The 17,245-nt window shown below is 48.1% G+C and overlaps 1 protein-coding gene across 3 annotated transcripts in view; it reads right to left on the reverse strand.

Moving 5' to 3' along the window:
- Positions 1-16,619, reverse strand: part of UBE2U (ubiquitin conjugating enzyme E2 U) — a 355,232-nt gene extending 338,613 nt beyond the window's left edge. For 2 of the 3 annotated variants that reach the window (XM_033918287.1, XM_033918269.1), the window contains exon 1: positions 16,527-16,565. The gene's annotated coding sequence lies outside the window, so the exon portion shown is untranslated. Of the gene's footprint in view, positions 1-16,526 lie in introns of all 3 variants that reach the window. The other variant, XM_033918277.1, reaches the window with a different exon arrangement.
- Positions 16,620-17,245: the final 626 nt, after the last annotated feature.

Raw genomic sequence — 17,245 nt, forward strand, 5'->3', positions numbered from 1 at the left:
CAATAACTGTCCTTTTAAGGACCAAAACAAGCTTTATAGCTTTTTACCCTAACCTATTGTTTCTCCTCTTTACTGTGCTCTTTTCCTCAAAGATTGTAGTTCTTGCCCTTCTTCCCCAACTGTGTGGAGTTAGTCTATATGTTTTGTTATGTGTTTTATTAATTTATCCTGGGTTTGTCTAGTACTTCTAATTTTAATTTGTTTTTATGTAATTTTTACATTGTACACGGCCTAGAAATTTGATTAAGCGGTATAAAATTTTTTTTAATAAACTTGAAACTTGAAAAGCCGAGTTCTGACAGGCAGCACCATCTACTCTGTAGAATTTTGCAAACGTGGGAAGAGACAACCATGTCAAAGCCCTGCAAAACTCCTCAGGAGAAAAAAATCTAGCTTTGGACCACAAAGAAGCTACACTCCTGGCAAAATGCACCCAAATAGAAACGGGACTCTTTCCCTGCAAGAATGTAGGAGTATGAAATGGCTCTACAAATCTGCCTGGACATCGTGGCCGTAGAAGCAGAAACACTAAGCTTCAACAAACGAGTCAGCACAAACAGAGGGCCAGAAAGACGAAACTCATTAATGCCCTCCAGAGAACTCAGAAGCATCCTGTGCAATGCCTAGTTTCCTCATAAGCCAATCCTGATGTTTGGAACTCATTGGCAGAAAACCAGGTGAACACACTTCCTGAATGACATGGAAAGCTGAAACCACTGTCTGCAAAAAGGAAGGAACTGTCCATAAAGAAACTTGTATCTCTGAAATGCGGAGAAAAGGGGTCCTGACAAGACAACACCCACAGATTGCATTCACTTATGCCCTTAGGGTTTCCAATCAGAAAACAAACAGGAGAGCTAAATCCAGGAGAAATGCATCCAGAAGAAACTCAAAAGGAGCTCTGGCAAGGCCCGACAGCACCACGTCAAGGTCCCAGATCGGAAACAAATGCTTAACGGGTGGCCGAAGAGTCCCTTTAAAAAAAAACAAACAAAAAACTCTGAGCAATAACTGGATGCGACGTGAACTAGAACAAACTATCCCGAGATGGAAAACAGGTCAGCCTGATCCTCGGGGCACACAAAGACGCCACTGTGAGGACTCTATCCAGGCCAGCACGGGGAAAAGGAAGGCTCCGTGACCCTGGAGCCGAACAAAGGTCCCCCCCGGAGTCTGGTCACCTCAAAGGAGACAGACACCTTGACAACTTCTTAGATTTGAGCAGTGGATCAAACACAAGCTCCAAATAGCCTGTAGGATCTAAGACTGCATGCTCAAGAGCCAAGTAGGAAGAGCAAAGTGACCCGGAACTTCCATTTCAACCGGGCCAGAGCAAGAAGGCCCGGGTAGACGCTCAAGCGCCAACCGCGCCGAACCCAGAAACACATTAGAGACACACACTACAGTTCTTGAGGCCAGTCTGGAACCACTAGAAGGACGTGGCCTGGATGACTCTCAAGCACCGAAGGACCTTGGCCTGGGTGGAAAGACGTAATGAAGAACATTTGGAGGCCACGGCTATACTCGTGCCTCGAGCCCCTTGCTACTGAGCTCAAATCTCCGGCTGAAGATGCGTGGCACACTTTTTTTTTCCCCCTGCCGCATGGAGTCAATGAGGGGCTGACCTCAGCGCCTCACAATCGCTCGAAGTGCCTGAGGTGACAGGGTCTACTCTCCATTGTCTAGAGTCTGATAGCTGATAAAGTCCGCTGAAATATAGTCCACTCTGGCCCCATACGCCGCCATCAGAGATAACGTGCCGTCCAAAGGAAAAGAAGGCAGGACTCCGCCAGCCCCTCCAGAAACCTCAGGAAGTCTTTTAGGGCTAGACAAAGGATGGACCACTTCCTCTATAACAGAGTCCAGTTGTCCTGAAGAAGACGGAGACAGTGAGCCTCACCAGCCCAAAGGCTGGCATCCATGGTTACCACCATCCAGGAGGCAATGTGCAATGGAACACTCTGACAGAGCAACTGAGGGCGAAGCATCCAAACCCCATGGCAGTTTCATGGCTAAGACATCTCGTTGGGGTGCCCAGCGAGAGAGCCAGGCCTACTGAAGAGGACGCAAATATGCCCTCGCCCAAGGAACCATCTCCAGCAGCCCCCTTGGAACTTAGATCCTTTAGGTAGTCATGAACCTAAGGCGCCAACTTGTGGTTTGTTTGTTTTTAAACTCTGAAATCTGCAAACACAGCTTCAGTCTCCGAGCCTCGGGCAGGTATACACGGTTCTCCACCGTATCGAACAGCACCCCCTGGAAATCCAGCGATTATGAGGATGGCTGTTACTGCAGATGAAGCTGACAATCCAGTCCAGGTCCTCCAGAACCTGGAATACCTGTTCCACTGTGGCGCGCCCCACTTCCAATGAGGGCGCTCTGAGCAATCAGCCATCCAGATATGGATGAACTTGCAACCTCATTCTCCTCCAATGAGCTGCCCCAACCACCAGCACAGTGGTGCTGTTGTCAGACCACATGGCTGAGCTGAAAACTGATAAAGTCGATCCCGTACATGAAACTGCAGAAAGTAGCAGTGAGCCTCCTCAAAATTCCAGGAGGCCAGAAACTCCTCCAGAGCCACTGCTGCAAAGACTGATTTCACGGTCTCCATCTGGAACTGAGGAAGCTGGAGAGCCACCTCCAGTTATATTAGATCCAGAAGAGATCTCCAATCTACTGATGCAGTTCTTAGTACGATGAAGTAAACAACAGTATCTGCTGAGCCCGAAAGGGCGCTTGACATAGGCTCTATTGCTCAAATATCCAGGAAACGCTGAACAGTAGCCTGGACTATGCGCGCTGTGTCCGGTCTCCTGGCAAGAGAAGCCACAACCCAATCTAACAGGGGTTGGGCAAATTCCAGCTTGTAGCCTGACCAAAGAAACTCCCAAGACCCACTGATCTATTGCTATGTGCACCCAGGCCTGCAGACGCTGCAAAATCAAACCCCCTATCCACAGAGGGGTCCTCTACTCCCTGGTGTCATTTTTAATTTTTTTTTCTGGTAGGTTGGGCAAAGGCAGGCTGATAGTGCCTGTAGGTCACAAACCGACCCGTGGATCCCTGACCGGATGTCCGCAACAAGGAAGGATAATGTGATCTGTAGACAAAAAAATCCTTTGTGATAGGGGAGGAGGAGAGAGAGAGTCCTGTATAGGTATACAGGTGAAGATCAAGTCCTTTATGTAACTAAAGGTGAAGACACCCTGAAATCCCTTAACATAATAGGCCACATTATCAAAGGCCTACAAATGACTGAAAAATGCTCTGACTATAGCTGTAAACTTTTGCACAATCTATGCTGAGAATAGCTTGCTGAAATCAACAAGCCACTCGAAACTTATGCTAAAATGAGCGAGTGAAACAAAACTTATTCTTTTACATGGCAACTGGTGTCACATCTGCTGTAGTGCCATAAGAACAGAGAAGTGAACCTAAGAAGGATGAGGACATGTCTTGACCAAGAATATAAAAATACTTCATTTGCGAGATATATCCTGAAATGGGCAGAGCCCTATTGGACCCAAAAGCTCAAAGTTGATGACCTGATATTGAAATGACATTTGACGGGAATAGATAGTTATTTTAGTAAACAGGACACCGTATGGTATGACCCAGATATTTTATTAACCAATTAATAAACTGCTAAATGTAATGACGTTTGTAAATGACCAATAAAAAATAATATGTTAAGTGCCAATGTGGCCATAGGCTATCAAGAATGTATAAGAGACAGCCTTTGTGATTATGAAAGGAGGACAGACATCCAGGTATACTCAAGCGCTTGAGGCATAATATCTGTCAGCTCCATGTGCTGTAAAGATTTGTTCTTGTAACCTGTTATTGATTGTTAATAAAATATATATTAATTAAACCAGCATATTGGGCTTCCGTGAAGTCAATGGTATTGAAGGCCTTAAATAGGTGGCTTTTCATTTGGAAGCCCCAAAAAGGGGGGCGCTATACCATCCGGCAAACCCATGGACAATGATCCATTAACAAATTCATAAGGGCATCCAGTCAATTGCCACAACAGCAACTGCCCCAGGAAAGGCAGCCGGGCTAGAGTTACCATGGAGGACATATCAGCAGCTTACTGCCGAATCCAAAGCATTCAACGGGCTGACATATGTAGAATATGCTGACTCTGAAGCCAGCCCTCTCAAAAGGTCATTTAATCATCCAACATGAAGTCCATCCCAGCCATCAGAAGCTGAGGAGAAGGCTCTACTGCCTCAGTCTCTAGCATTGGTTACCAATTCTGTATTGTATCCAATTCAAAGTTTTGAAACTTGTCCAACAAGATCTTTATGACATCCTGCCAAATTATTTGGCAAAATACCTAACACTATATACTCCGCCAAGGACGCTGAGGTCACAGAATTGTTGGTTGTTAGGCACATCAAAGGGGAATATTTTACGATATGTACAGACCAAAAATTCATGTTTCTCTATAGCTGGATCAGAGGATATGGTTAATGGAATTTGCTTGGAGGAGGGAAAAGTGACTAGTGGAGTGCCTCAGGGATCGGTGCTAGGACCGATTCTGTTTAATATGTTTGAGAGTAACATTGCTGAAGGGTTAGAAGGTAAGGGAGTGAACAACATGAAAAAGGATCTGCAAAAGTTAGAAGACTGGTCTAACGTGTGGCACCCAAATTCAATACGAGGAAGTGCAGAGTAATGCATTTGGGGGGGTAGAAATCCGAGGGAACCGTATGTGTTGGGAGGTGATAGGTTGATAGCACTAAAGGAGAGAAGGACCTTGGGGCAATTGTGTCTGAGGATCTAAAGGCATCTAAACAGTGTGATATGGCGGTGGCTGTAGCCAGAAGGATGCTAGGCTGTATAGAAAGAGGAATAACCAACAGAAGGGAGGTGTTGATGCCCTTGTATAGCTCGTTGGTGAGGCCACACTTGGAGTACTGTATTCAGTTCTGGTGGCCGTATCTGGTGAAGGATATAAAAAGACTTGAAGCGGCCCAGAGGAAGGCGATAAAAATGATAAGGAGTTTGAACCTAAAGAAGTATGATAAGAGACTGGAAGACCTAAATATGTAACTCTGAAGGAGATATGATAGGCATTTAAATAATTGAAAGGTATTAATATAGAACCAAATCTTTTCCAGAGAAGAGAAAATGGTAAAACTAGAGGGCATAATTTGAGGTTGCAAGGAGGAAGGCTCAGGAGCAATGTTAGGAAATTCTTTTTCACGGAGAGGGTGGTAGATGCCTGGGATGCCCTCCTGAGGGAAGTGGTGAAGAGGAAAATGATGATGGAATTCAAAAAAGTGTGGGATAAACATAGAGGATCTCTAATTAGAAAACGAAGAATGTAAATTAAAGGACTAAGGCAAGTATTGGACAGACTTGCACAGTTTGTGCCCCATATGTGATGATTTGGTGTAGGATTGGGCTGGGGAGGGCATCAATGATGCCCAGTAACAGGGTACCCTACTGAGCTGCAGCATCTTATGTTCTTATGTTAACTCCACTAACTTGGAACATGATAATGTTACTGGCCAGACTTTATGGTAGATATCCTGCAAACAGGATGGTTGGATAGGGTAGAGTTTCATTTATAGATGTCTTGATGCTTTATTATTGGCCCTGAAGCAGCAGACAAAGAATAAAATCCGCGAAATGCTGGCCATGTCGGCATTCTAGAACAAATACTGATTGAGATAAGTGACTATCTGTCAATCTTTTTCAAACCAATGGAGTAGTGCATCTTTGGCAATTTTAAAATGCTGAATGATACTTTGAGTTAGATTAAGTTATTAAAAAAAAAAAAAAAAATCAAAATTGAAAATAGCAGTTACTTACCGTAACAGGTGTTATCCAGGGACAGCAGGCAGCTATTCTCTACATGTGGGTGACGTCATCCACGGAGCCCCATCGCGGACCCGATACTGCAAGTGGAGGTCTCCCACCTGAAAGCGGATAAACCGTCGAGAAGCCGGATGTATCAGAATGTGAGTGTAGGCTTCCTTCAGGTCCAGGGAACACAACCAATCCCCCTCGGCCATCAAGGGATACAAGATGGGAAGCAAAAGCATGCGGAACTTCTCCCGAACCAGGAACTTGTTCAGCTTCCGCAGATCCAGTATAAGGCGAAGGTGTCCGGTCTTTTTGGGAACCAGGAAGTACCGGGAATAAACTCCGGAGCTCCGCTGACAAGGGGGAACCTCCTCGACCGCCTGCAGGCGAAGGAGGGCCCGCACTTCCAAAAGTAGAAGAGGAAGCTGCGCCCTATCGGGAAGAGACTCTCCAGGAGGCCTGTCTGGAGGCAAAGCCCGGAAGTTGAGGGAGTACCCTTCCCGAATGACGGAGAGGACCCAAGAGTCTGCAGTGATCTCCGCCCAACGCTGATAAAAGGCGTGGAGACGCCCCTGATGGGCAGAGGGGGAGCTCCCGAGGCGGAAGAGGGCAGCCCTCTCCCACCGGGCCAGTCAAAAGGACGGCGATTGCTTAGGCGCACCAGGAGTCTGAGGCTTAGGAGGAACCCTTGGCTGCTGCAGACGACGAGGAGGAGGGCGAGAAAACACCGGCGTGGACTTCTGCGGATACCACCGGGCAGGCAGCTGGTAGGTCTTGGGCGGAGCGGGCTTCGCCTTAGCCCGGACCAAGGCAGCGAAGAAGCGTTCATGTTCGGAGAGACGTTTTGTAGCAGCCTCGATGGAATCATCGAACAACTCATTCCCCAAGCACAGGAGATTGGCCAACCTGTCCTGCAGGTTCGGGTCCATGTCGACAATGCAGAGCCACGCCAGGCAACGCATGGCCACAGCGAAGGCCGAGACCCTGGACGACAGCTCAAAAGCGTCATAGGAGGCCTGAAACACGTACAGCCGCAGCTGCGACAGCGTATCCACAAGCCGGCGAAACTCCGCACGGCGCTTAGAAGGCAAATCGTCCTCGAAGGAAGGTAGGAACTTGATACACCACTTGAGATAGGATGTAAAGGTAAAGTTGTAATTCAGGACTCGGTTCGCCATCATGGAGTTCTGATATATGCGTCGCCCGAACTTATCCATAGTCCTGCCCTCCCGGCCCAGCGGCATAGACCTTGGATAGATAAGACTTCTTCAAGGTAGACTCCACTACCAAGGACTGGTGAGAAAGCTGCGCCTTCTCAAACCCTTTGCAAGGCACCGTCCAGTACCGAGACTCCATTTTGGAGGGAATAGCATAGGGAGTCTCAAGATTACGAAAGAAAGTCTGCTGCAACACTGGATTCAGGGGCAGCCACAAGGACTCCCTAGGAGGGTAGGGGAGCTCCATCTCCTCCAAATACTCCTTGGTATACTTGGAATCCGACTGGAGGTCCAAGTGCAAGGCCTTCCCCATGTCCTGAACAAATCTAGTGAAGGAAGATGGCCTGCCCTCAGAATGCCTCTCGAGGGGAGTGGTGGAATGAGACCGCAGGGCAGCAGAAAAGGAGAGAGAAGCCTTCCTGGAATACTGCGGAGGCACATTCGTATCCACAAGCATTGACGCCGAGGAAGCCCCGCTAAAAGAGCGAGGAGGGGTCGACGAAAGCTTACGCTCAGAAACCCTCAGAGGGGAGGACCTCAGTGTACGTGCCGCTGATGTCCGATGACGGCGCCCCGGAGAACCTTGGGCCGAGGACAAGCCCCGGGAAACAGGGTCCCCCGAGGTCGGCTCCTCCTGGATCAGGGAACCCAACCGGACCGGCGACCTTAGCAGACTCGGGTTGGACAAGGTGAGGTCCGAAGTCTTAACAGAGCCGGTAGAGCAAGGACCCGGAGACCTACCCCGCCTCGGGGGGGGGGGGGGGGGAGTCCCGGGGACGCTTCGCAAGCCGCCTCGACCGGTGCCTCGACAGGCCGGCTTGAGGAAGAAGCGTGCCTCGAAGGGAGAGGCAATGATTCAGACGAGGACAGATGCCGAGATCGACGTGCCTTGCCCCAAGAAGCCTCGATGCGACGCTCAGGATGGTCCACAACACGCGAGGTCGAGGCCGGAGCAAGCTGAGCCAACGCCGAGGAGAGCTCCGAGGAGATGATAGCCTTCAATACCCCCTTGAACATAGGCACCGTGACCATATTAGGCCGGACAGGTGCAGTAGTGCGTTCCACCGAGGGCGACCTCGAGGATGAGTATTCCCATATGGTGGAAGCACGCTTGGAGGCTTTTGAGGGTGGTCTCGCTGAGGCCGGCGAGACTACATTCACCGCCTGGATGGCCAGAGACTCAGAGGAAGGCTTCTTCGGTAGTTGAACTGAACTTGAAGAAAGAAGAGGGGACTTACCCGGAGCTGAGGTCTTCAAGGTCGAGGCCGCCGAGGCCGAGGGAGACTTGCCTGGGGCCAAGATCTTCGAGGCCGATGTCGAGACCGAGGCTGAGGCTGAGGCCGAGACCGGGGTCGAAGAAGGAGCAGCTTCCATGGCGAAGAGCTCTGCAATCCTGGCCCTACGTCACCGAAGAGCCCGAGGCTGAAGAGTGGCACAACAAGGACAGGTGTCCGTGGGGTGATCCGCACCCAAGCACCAAATACACCAGCGGTGCGGGTCTGTAATTGAAATAACCCGACCAAACTGGGAGCACTTTTTAAACCCGGTGAGAGGCCGGGACATAAGGGTAAACGGCTGCAGCCACTCAAGGCCAAGTGGCCATGGTGAACTGGGAGCCCCCAGTCGCCGAACCAAGAAAACAAAAAACGAAAAACAAGTAATGAACAACCCTCACAGCGACTCCCAAGTAAAACAAAGAAGCCGCGGTGCTAGAAAGGCACTTAGAGAACGCAGAGAAGAGAAACAGGGCTTTCTGGCTCCATGGAAAACTAAGATCTGAAGACCACGAGGAGGGGATGCGCCCTCTAGTGGAGCAGGAAGGCACACGCATGCGTGGGCAGCACTAGCAAACTTTGAGATCTTCAATCAAGTTTGCTTGAAAAGCTGTTTGCGACGGGGCTCCGTGGATGACGTCACCCACATGTAGAGAATATGCTGCCTGCTTGTCCTGGGATACAAGTAAAAATAACTAAATATAAATAATAAATGTAGATTTCAGGTTTTTTGGCCAATGACTGGAGCATGGAGCATTAAAAACTACGCTGACCTTTCAGTCTATAAGACAAGACTGTGCGTAGGCTCCAATTCTGAGACCTTTTCCTGAATAGAGAGAAGCTGTTATAAGTAATATAACACTGGAGATGTATGTACCTCCTGGATTGAGTGAAGTATTGTTTATTACGTTATACAGCTTTACATAGAAACATGATGGCCCATGTAGTCTGCTCTTCACTGGACCCTTTCGAGTAGTACCGTGTCCTTCTTCATGTACGGCGACCAGTGCTGGACGCAGTATTCCAGGCGAGGGCGTACTGTGGCCCGGTACAGCGGCATGATAACCTTCTCCGATCTGTTCGTGATCCCCTTCTTAATCATTCCCAGCATTCTGTTCGCCCTTTTCGCCGCCGCTGCACATTGCGCGGACGACTTCATTGACTTGTCGACCAATACTCCCAAGTCTCTTTCCTGGGGGGTCCCTCCAAGTACCGCACAAGACATGCTGTATATGTGTATAAGATTTTTATTACCGACATGCATCACCTTACACTTATCCACGTTAAACCTCATTTGCCATGTCGCAGCCCATTTCTCGAGCGTGTTTATGTCATGTTGCAGGTCTTCGCAATCCTCCTGCATCTTCACTACTCTGAATAACTTCATATTGTCTGCAAATGTAATCACCTCACTCGTCGTACCAATTTCCAGGTTGTTTATAAATATGTTGAAGAGCACGGGTCCAAGCACCGAACCCTGCGGCACTCCACTTGTGACACTTTTCCAGTCTGAGTATTGTCCATTTACCCCCCACTCTCTGTTTCCTATCCACCAACCAGTTTTTAATCCACTTGAGTTTTTCACCCTTGATTCCATGGCTCGCAATTTTTCAAAGTAGTCATTCATGCAGGACCTTGTCGAATGCCTTCTGAAAATCCAGATATACAATGTCAACCAGCTCGCCCTTGTCTATCTGCCTGTTTACTCCCTCGAAGAAGTGCAGCAAGTTAGTCAAGCAAGATCTCCCCTTGCTGAAGCCGTGTTGAATGGTCCTCATCAGATTGTGTCTGTCAAGGTGATCAATAATGAGGTCCTTTATCAGCACCTCTACCATCTTTCCCACCCCACCAACGGATCATCTCCCTGGTCAAGAACAACTATCGCCTCTTGACTCCCGGTCCCTGTCAGGGAACCAGAATCCTCCAGGAAGGAAGCTGAGCCCTGGGACAATAAAGGCATGGAATCCTCCCAGTCCTGCTCCACTTGGTCACACAGGCTGGGATCTGGCCTCCTGCATGGCAGAGAGACCTAAAGAGGCATCTGTCCCTGGTTCAATACCGACATGCTCACAGGTAATGCAGTGCATTCCGGGCCCAGGCAAGTCAAATAAGCTTTCCACAGAAGATTCACAAGTTCTGGTGTAAGTCCTTGGACAAGAGGCCTCAAGGACCCTTGCAGGACCTCAAGACTGGCATTTCTTGGGCTCTGCAGTGTCCACGTACTTGCATTTTGTGCCTTTGTTATTTGCGGATTCTGGGAGAGATTTTCTTCCTACCACTCCCCCCCGCGGATCCCCAGCCTCAACCCCAGCTCCCTGAAACCCATAGAGATTCACACAGGGGCCCCCAAAGCTTACACTCAAGCTCAGGTGAGCAGGCTCCCAGGTAGGAATGGAGGCTCATCAGGTACAAGGGGGCACTGAAAAGTTCTCAGCCCAACCAACAAATCTCTATTGAGGATTATACACTCTCTATTAAGGATTATACACTTAGTCCAGTGATTTTTCACATTTTTGTTCCGTCTGACAAATATGGAATGAAAAAAGTAGAAAAATTGCTGGACTAAGTGTATAGCCCTCAATAGAGATTGTCCCAACTTTGTTGGGTTGAGAAATTTTCAGTGGCCCCACGTACACCCAGGGGTTGTCCTGCAGGCTGCAGTCCAACCTCGTGGAGTCTGTATTCTCTCAAAGGCAGAGTAGCCCCAAATATGGGGTCCTCTGGCACCAATGCCTCCCAAAAACAGAGTAAAAAGACCAGAAAATAATAAACAAACAGAACAGATCAGAACACTTCTTCTTGGCAGTGGCGTACCTAGGGGGGGCGGGGGGGGGGCGGGCCGCCCCGGGTACCAGCCCTGAGGGGGTGTTCCCGGCCTTGCCGCTCAGTCCCCCCCCACGCCCGAAGGACCGCTCGCCCCACTGACCTTCCAGCACACCTATGAAGCAGCCCGCAGCAGGATCAAGACGTCAGCAATCCCTCAGCTGCTTGGGCGCTGCTTCCTGCGCCGCGGTCCCGTCCCTCCTCTGACGTCAGAGGAGGGGGCGGGACCGCGGCGCAGGAAGCAGCGCCCAAGCAGCTGAGGGATTGCTGACGTCTTGATCCTGCTGCGGGCTGCTTCATAGGTGTGCTGGAAGGTCAGTGGGGCGAGCGGTCCTTCGGGCGTGGGGGGGGGGGCAGTAGCTTAAGGTAGCCCGGCGCAGGAAGCAGCTCCTAAGCAGCGCAAAGATAGCTGACGTCGCGATCTTGCTGCGGCTGCTTCATAGGTAGTGCGGGGAGGCCAGGGGGGCGAATGGTCCTTCGGGGTGGGTCGGGGCATCAGGCCTTCAGGGTGGGGCGGGCGGGCGGGCAGGCAGACTTTCAGGGGGAGGGGGGGTGACAGGCAGGCAGGCAGGCCTTCAAGGGGGGGGGCAGGGCTTCGGGGGGGGGGGGGCAGACCTTCAAGGGGGGGCAGGCCTTCAGGGGGGGTGCATGCCTTCAGGGGGGGGTGCCGACCTTCAAGGGGGTGCAGGCCTTCAAGGGGGGGACAGGCAGGCAGGCCTTCAAGTGGGGGGGACAGGCCTTCGGGGGGGGGCAGGCCTTCGGGGGGGGGGTGCAGACCTTCAAGGGGGTGCAGGCCTTCAAGGGGGGGACAGGCAGGCAGGCCTTCAAGGGGGGGACAGGCCTACAAGGGGGTGGGACAGGCCTTCAAGGGGGTGCAGGCCTTTGGGGGGGTGCCATCCTTCAAGGGGGGGTGCAGGCCTTCAAGGGGGGGGACAGGCCTTCAAGGGGGGACAAGCAGGCAGGCCTTCAAGGGGGGGACAGGCCTACAAGGGGGGGGGACAGGCCTTCAAGGGGGTGCAGGCCTTTGGGGGGGACAGGCAGGCAGGCCTTCAAGTGGGGGGACAGGCCTTCGGGGGGGGGGGAGGCCTTCGGGGGGGGTGCAGACCTTCAAGGGGGTGCAGGCCTTCAAGGGGGGGACAGGCAGGCAGGCCTTCAAGGGGGGGACAGGCCTACAAGGGGGTGGGACAGGCCTTCAAGGGGGTGCAGGCCTTTGGGGGGTGCCATCCTTCAAGGGGGGGTGCAGGCCTTCAAGGGGGGGGACAGGCCTTCAAGGGGGGACAAGCAGGCAGGCCTTCAAGGGGGGGACAGGCCTACAAGGGGGTGGGACAGGCCTTCAAGGGGGGTGCAGGCCTTTGGGGGGGACAGGCAGGCAGGCCTTCAAGTGGGGGGACAGGCCTTCGGGGGGGTGCAGGCCTTCGGGTGGGGGGTACAATCCTTCGGGGAGGGTGCAGGCCTTCAGGGGTGGGGTTTAGGCGTTCAGAGGGGGACAGACCTTCGGGTGGGAGGTAAAGTCCTTCGGGGGGTGCAGGTCTTCAGGGGTGGGGTGTAGCCCTTCTGAGGGGGGACAGACCTTCGGGGGGGGGGGGGTCCTGGTGTAAAAGTACACAGAGGGAGAGAGGGAAGGGGGGGTTCAAAGATACGTGCATATGCCAGACTTTGGGGGTTAGAAATAATGGGTCTAAAAACAGAGGAGTGGGAGAGAGATGGTGCATAATGGGATTTAGGGAGGGAAGGAACAGAAAGGGAGAGAACTTGGAAACAGGGGATGGTGTGGAGGGGGGATAGAGATACTGGATAGGAGGATAGTTGGGAACAGAAAGGGAGAGATGGTGGATCCTGGGGTGGTGGGGAGTTGAGAAAAGGTGAATCTGTGGATGGAGACAAAAAAAAGGAAAGATGCCAGATCTCCGGGAGAGGGAAGGGAAACGGAAGGGGAGAACAGAGATGGCAGACGGATGGTTAGCACGGAGAAAGGAGACCCTGGCAAGCAAGACAACAAGAGCCTGGGACCAACAAGATTTGAATATTGATCAGAGAACAAAAGGTAGAAAAAATAATTTTATTTTCTGTTTTGTGATTACAATATGTTAGATTTGAAAAGTGTACATGAGACAGCTTGAAATGGGAACTTTTCTATTTTTGTGAATGGCAAGGCTGAGTTCAGTTAAAATATATGCTTTATAAGAAAATATAATAATGTGTTTTATAAAGTTTATAAGCATTGCTGGCATACTCGGTGAGGTGTTCCTAGTGTTGGTGGTGGTGGTAGCATGTCAGTGTGTTGAGAGGAAGAGGTAGTCTGGGAAATTCTGCTGAGCAAACTCTGGGCCCATTTCCACCCCCAGTTAGTCCACTCCACTCAACTGGTTCACACACTGAGTGGGTCTTTGGGTGTTATTTCTGGGTAGTTGTTTTAGAATCTCTTCCAGTGGTTTGTCAGTATCTCCTTCTGGTCCAAGGAAGGAAACTTTGTCAACCTTAGCATTGACCTTCAGAATATGTTTGTAACAGCGCTGCTTGTGTGGCATTAGGCTATGTAGTGATCGAAAGAAAAAAACAGACCTTTGCACATTTTTGCACTATATGGTGGGTGTATGAGGAGATTCATTTCCTGCACAGTTAAGTCCATGTGAAGTTACCTTGTGCTGTATTTGACATCTAGCAAGGTCTCTGTTTGGAAGGAAAGATCTAAGCTTAAAAATGAAGTGGCCAGAAGTTATGTTAAAAGTAGATAGCGTAGCTGGTTTTAAGAAAGGTTTGGACAAATTCCTGGAGGAAAAGTCCATTGTCTGTTATTAAGACATGGGGGAAGCGTCTGCTTGCCCTGGATTGGTGCACTCAGCAGCAACAATTTTTTCTACTGAATAATAGTCTAGGTACAATGAAAGTAAATAGCAAAAATGTTTGAGTAGATAATTAAGGAAATCTTTTTCATATTGCTTGCTTATGGACTGGGAAAAAAGACTGTTCAAGCAAATGTCTCCAGAACTGCTTTAATGGAAAAATGTGATTTTTTTTTTTAAGTACTTTGTGAAATTTATTGTTGTTGTGAAATTTATTGTTATACTTTGTTTAAACTTAAAAAGCGGTGTCATTAACAGTGAATCTAATCGAAAACAGGGTGAATCGAATCGAATGAAATATTTTTCTCTGAATCGGGCAGCACTATTGGCTACCATGAGAATGGGCTACTGGGCATGATGGACCATTGGTGTGACCCAGTTAGGCTATTCTTATGTTATGTTCTCATCTGTAGGGGCCTTTGTTTTCACTTCTTATTTTAATGTATTTTTTTCCTGGGAACTTATCAGTGTTTTTTTATAATGGGAACAAAAATGGAAGAGAATTAATGTGTGTGGAATGGGGGGGTAACTAATTTCTTCAGCTAAATAATTCAATCCACTTCAAACAGACATAGGAGAACTCACGCACCATTCACACACCCTCCAACCAAAAACGTCAAAAGAAAAAAACTGTTCGACAACCTCCTAGCCATTCGAGCTGCAACACTTGACCCCCAACTCTACAACCTATTGACCTCGACCACAAACTACAAAACCTTAAAAAAAGAAATAAAAACCCTTCTATTCAAAAAACACATAAAACCAAACTAACATAATCAGAACTGTCCCAAGCATCACCTGCAACTACTCCATATGTACTTCTGATGTCATGACAATTCCGACATAATTTATGTTATGTTATGTTTGGAATAATGGTTACATAAATGAGGTTCAATAAAAGAAAATTTTCACTGCCTGTTTCTTTTTTTTTTGGTGCCGTTTCTATTCTGACCATTTATTCCATTTCATGGTTATTGCAAAAAAAAAAAAAAAAATTTTACATGGGGGGGGGGGGGGGGTGTCAAAAAATGATGGGCCCCGGGTGCCACATACCCTAGGTACGCCACTGCTTCTTGGTTCACTTGCACTTAAGAAAACCTGAAGAGGGAGCTATACTCCACTGGTAAGGAGGAACTTAAAGATGTGATTGACACCCTTTTCACAAGTATGGATTGATCACCTAATGCATGAACTCCTGTGTATATGTAATAGAATCCCCAAACAAAACTACTAGGAAAATAACTAAGCACACTAGGGTGAGACCCAATTGGAAAATCAGTATTTCAAACAAATAAGGCATTCCTTCAAAGCACCCTGACTAATTCCTTATTGACTGGAAAAAGGTGTTCAGAACCATTCTCGGTGAAAAGACCACAAACCGGGGTCAAGCCTCTAAATGTAGCTTTCTTGGTCAATCATAGCACTGTTCACAGTCTCTTTAACTGACATTTTGCCACTACAGTACTCCTATATTTGGGTATATATAGTACTTTAGTTTCACCGTTGTTATCATTACCTATACATAGCTTAAAAGAATTAAAATAAATACAGTAACTTTCAACTTTAATTTTTTATTGATTTTGCAATTTTATAATTTCAATTATAATGTGTTGCAAAACACATTTGCTCCATTTAGTATGCCGGAGCTAAAAAAATTTGAGGGACACTGCCTTAGACTTTGTAAACTTGTACATAACAGAGTAGGTTGTCTCAAATTGGCTATTCAAATTCATCCAAGGGAATGAGAAATGGGATGGCACTTGATAAACTGCTTTTCTGTGGATACAATCTAAAGCAGTTTACATGTAGGTACTTATTTTGTACCTGGAGCAATGGAGGGTTAAGTGAGTCACAAGGAGCTGCAGTGGGAATTGAACCCAGTTCCCCAGGCCACTACACGAACCACTTGACTAAGGGAGTTTCTGGAAGACAAGCTTCTATAAAAATAAGATCGCAGTTTAGTTTAGAATATAGAGTTACCATAAGCAAATTTTTTTTTTTTTTGTTAAATACAATGAAAATACAATCCTAACAATATGAAGAGCCAGACTCAGGCCTCAACAGCAAATGTTATGCACTCCATGCCAAAACTCTGCCGGAGATGCCGCAGAGGGAGGGAAAGGCCATATTATGAGTCCACAGGACATCTATCTAGTAAATAGACTTGTGTGCACATGTGCTTGGATTCTGGAGGGAATGGCAGTCCGTGACCCCTAGTTACTTCCATGGATGTGTTAACAGCCTGGAGAGGGTTAAGATTGGAAGGTCCCTAGGCGCTTCTTAATAGAGGCCAGTTTTCATCGAGCTAGAAGAAGCCCTAACACCCCGCTCTCCTTTCATAAAATAAAACTTTATAACGCCAAATACTGTGACTGCTAGAGAGTCACCTCAGTGATTAAACTTTGCGCCAAACATACTAAAAAAAAAAAAAAATTATCATAGACATAAAATAGTTAAAGACGTCATTTCAGTATATCTGGCTCAAAACCAACACAACGTCTTGATGCTTTGCTAAACTACGTTAAATAGCCTTCTGCAGGTTTTACCTGAGAATGTCTTTCTTCAGTGACTCCTGCAGCCCCAATCAAGACGTTGCTAGGGAGACCAAACAGTCCAATAGGCTTGCTTGTTTCATGGAGCCTCCAGCTGAATGAGGCAATTACAGTCCTTCTTTCATTCAACCAGGGTAGTATGAAACAGCGTGAGAAGAGGCAGGTTTCTTGGAGGCGTTGCTGTTACTAATTAGTTCAGCCCTTCTCTGGGATTGATTTAACTGCATCCGCTGAAGTTTCATTTGCTCTGAAACGAAACATATTATATCAGTCCAATAAAAAGGTATCTTTATTTCTATTCTGAAGTGAATGTCTCTTAGCTGTGTTGCAGGCACAGTTGCATAATACTGCTATATAAAAACTAATTCCTTGTGGCACTAAATATACTCTGACAATACAGGAGGAACCCCCCATGGGAAAAAGACACTTAAGTGAGCTGGAGCTGCTAAGTAAGGAGGCGCTGATACAGCTGCTTTCTAATTCCCAATGTAACTTAGTATCTGGCACAAGAGAACAGCACAAAAAGTAATAACAATAAAAACAGGCAAACTATCATGATAGAAATAAGCCATCTTTCAATCTGTGTGTTTACAATTTAATTTATGTGGGAAACTTTGTTGGCAGGAATGTTTGTACATAAGTAAGTAATGTATAAGCAAGGCAATTTTTAGACTGACTTCTTTTTTTTCCAATTCTTTATTCATTTTAAAAAA

Source organism: Geotrypetes seraphini, chromosome 1, assembly GCF_902459505.1.
Source record: "Geotrypetes seraphini chromosome 1, aGeoSer1.1, whole genome shotgun sequence".
In the NCBI taxonomy this organism is placed as follows: domain Eukaryota; kingdom Metazoa; phylum Chordata; class Amphibia; order Gymnophiona; family Dermophiidae; genus Geotrypetes; species Geotrypetes seraphini.